The sequence below is a fragment of the Nanorana parkeri genome, unplaced genomic scaffold, assembly GCF_000935625.1.
Source record: "Nanorana parkeri isolate BGI_ZX_2015 unplaced genomic scaffold, ASM93562v1 scaffold922, whole genome shotgun sequence".
NCBI classification, from domain to species: Eukaryota; Metazoa; Chordata; class Amphibia; order Anura; family Dicroglossidae; genus Nanorana; species Nanorana parkeri.
In genome coordinates, this window is record NW_017307190.1 from 320,440 (window position 1) to 323,893 (window position 3,454).

Consider the following 3,454-nt stretch of genomic DNA (forward strand, 5'->3'; position numbering starts at 1 on the left):
ATATATAGGGAGAGAGACCTGGCAGGCCATGGGGATCCTGTAATACACTCCACTGCAGTGATTACAGTGTCTTCCATGTCCTAAAACAGCCACTATGCCAATGGACTTCCTTGTGCTTCCTAGGGTTGCCACCTTTTCTTTCAGCAACACCCGAACACTTTAGCGTCGCGCGGAAATTTTGGGGGAAGAATGAGCTGCGGCATATTCATATACAAATAGCGCCACCGATTCATATGTAAATACCGCAGTCAGGACTATTTTCAGTGGGGGGACAGTAGCCCCCTATCTTAATTTTGGTTGCCCCTGTCTGCCTGACCTCTTGTGTCCGGGTCTCAGCTGCCATGAGACCCGGACACAGCATTCAAAACCCGGACTGTCCGGGTGAATCCTGGACAGGTGGCAACCCTAGTGCTACCTCTATGTGTGAATGGAGTCTTACACTCGGTTCACACCTGGGCGTTTTTCAGCGCTGATCGAAGTGCTGAAAAACGCTCAGGAAGTGAAATCCCTTAATTTCCTATGGGCATGGTTCCCACCTGGTCTGCCGTGAAGGATCATGGGGCAGGCGCATGCGTAGTAGAGATCTTCGGCTGGGAGAAGAGGAAAGACAGTGTAAGTCAATGCACGCAGCCTGGCAGCGTGCACCCGCACAGACTCCGTGGGACACAGGAGACACCGCAGTCAGCGCTGGATCAGAGACCGACACCAGCGCTGGAGGAACTCCTGAAAACTACAGGAAAGAAGATGATCAGATCTAGAGGCATTATTTAAGGTAAGTCCTTAAAGGAGCATTGGGGAGGGGTGACTTTAAATGTCACTTTAAGGCTCCATTCACACATAGCGACAGCGTTTTGCACTCAGCAATCCATGCGGAGCAAAACCGTGCAAACTTTAACACACGTGTGTATTCCACGCATTTGCAGACATTACTATAGCCAGAACGTTTGGAATCCGCCCATAAAATCGCGCTTGGACTATTTCTCCGTACCGTGCTGATGCCCCAATAGTCTGAACAATGCACATTGCGATGCATTGTTTTTTATGTTTAGCACGTTTCCACATGTATTCGTATGCGTGCATATGCACGGAAAACCGTTCATGTGTGAATGGAGCCTAAATGTTCACTAGACCTTTATAAGAGCACATACTCTGAAACTCATAAAGGGTGTTGCAGACAATCTTTAGACATGTGTCATGCCTCTGCACAATAAATATGGGTGCCTGTGACAGAAACAGGTAGAAGAAATTGCTGCATGGTGAGGGGCATCACTAAGGGCCACAGTGTCCATACTGCGAACACTGTCCTCTGTGCATGTTCAGCCCTCAGGCTGCACAATGTCATTGGTTGCTAAGACACTGTCAGCTGGACAGCAACCTTGGTAGCTATGATAATGATACCATTGGTTGTACAGAGTCACAGCTCGCGGTATACTGAGACGCCACAGTATACCGCGAGATACTGCTCGCGGTATACTGAGACGCCGCAGCTGAAGCGGATCCCGACAATTATGTCTGGATTCGCCCAGCTGCGTGAGTGACAGCTGGCTCTGCCTATCTAAAGGCAGAGCCAGCTCTACCCACCCCCTCCCCTGTCCGTTCCGCTAGTCAGCGCTGGAGGATCAGAGCGGGGAGGGGGGAATCCAGCCCCTCCCCTGTCACGGCAGAGAGCCGTGACAGGATCGAGAAGTGAGCGAACGCCGGTATGTGTTCGCTCACTTCCCGATCTACTTAGCCGACCTGTGACAGTCTCATTGTCACAAGTCGGCTAGAACTATGAGGTGAGTGAAAAGCCCTCACCTCATAGTTCTCCTTTTAACCTCCATTTTTTTTAAACTCTGAAATAGTGATATTTGTTCATGAATTTGTTGCAGCCATTGGGACATATTAGAAAAGTGTGGCAAACAAGAACTTTGTGAATTTGTTTTACATCTCGGAATTAACTATGCAACTGTCGCAAACCTTTTGTTGCTATCTACAGTATGTACCATTACAGCAGTGGTGGTAAACTTACTTGAAAGTGAGGCTCCTGACATCATAATGGGGCCACAGATAATATTCTTTGAATGTTATGCTACAGAAAGCTGTCTGACACTGCAGAGCAGCAACAGGAGATGGTCAGAGACTACAGGTGTGCTACAGGAGATGGTCAGAGACTACAGGTATGCTACAGAAGATAGTCAGAGATTACAGGTGTGCTACAGGAGATGGACAGAGACTACAAGTATGCTACTGCTAAGGGAGATGGTCAGAGACTGCAAACATTATATAGTAGTTGTTAAAGATGGGGACATGTCTCAGAAGACAATCAGAGACTGGAGCTTTTTTCAATTTTTTACATTAGACAACTTGAGATCAGTGCTATTACCACACCTTTACAAATGTGTTCTTCCATTGTAAAAGATCAGAGATAAACAGAGCTTTGACTTCCTGGGCATACAGGAAATGGATTGAATGACTCTGGCTTAAAATGTATTCCCACTTTCTCAGCCAAATTTAAACAATACCTATTTTATATGTTCCCATTTGACTAGCATACACTAAAAAAAAAATGCTTCTTGCAGTTTAAATTGCTTTTACTTTGGTTAGGGTTTATATTTGGCTTCTTAAAGGTTAACATTTTTCTTCTCCTTCTTTGTAATGTTAAGAGGGCTTGTGAGGGGTTTAACCCTGTCTTTTCAGTACTGGCTCAACACTGCCTGTCCTAACAAAGGGTTAAAGGATTAAAACCCTGACTTCTGCATTGTATGTTAATGAAGTTAATGAGAGAAACTTAATCCACACAGGTCTGTCCTATGTCTTTCTATAAGGACAGGTCACTGTAAAGGTGTTTAGAAAAACTTGAAATCAGCCATTTTGTCTGATGCAACAAAACATTTAACCCCTTCATGACTGAGGCCTTTTTTCATTTTTTTGCACCCATGTTATATTCTGAAAATTACTTAAAACCCCCACACATTAGTTATTTTCTGAATGCCAAGACCCTGTACAATATAATGGTGGTAGTTGCAAATTTTTATGTTGTGCAATATTAGCGCAACATAAAATGAACTTAAATGAAATATAAAAGATGAGGTTACAACGAGTAAAACGATACCCAACATGCCCAGTTTACAAATTGCGTGCGTCCGTGAAACGGCGAAAAACTGCAGTACCCCAAAAAGTCCACAGAAGACACTTCAAATGCCCCCACAGGTCATCAATTTAGAGATACCCCAAAATACTGGCCCTAGAATTATTGCTCTCAGTCTCGTCGTTTTCATACGTAGGTGCACCCGACGCGTGTTTACGTGGCGTCGCACGGGGGCGGGGGCCTTTTACATTTTTTTTATTATTTTTATTAGATTTATTTATTTTGATTTTAATTTTAAAAACTGTTTTTTTACTTTACTTTGACTGCTATCACATGGGGGGGCTTACAAGCCCCCCCATGTGATAGCAGATGGTGGTGACAGGT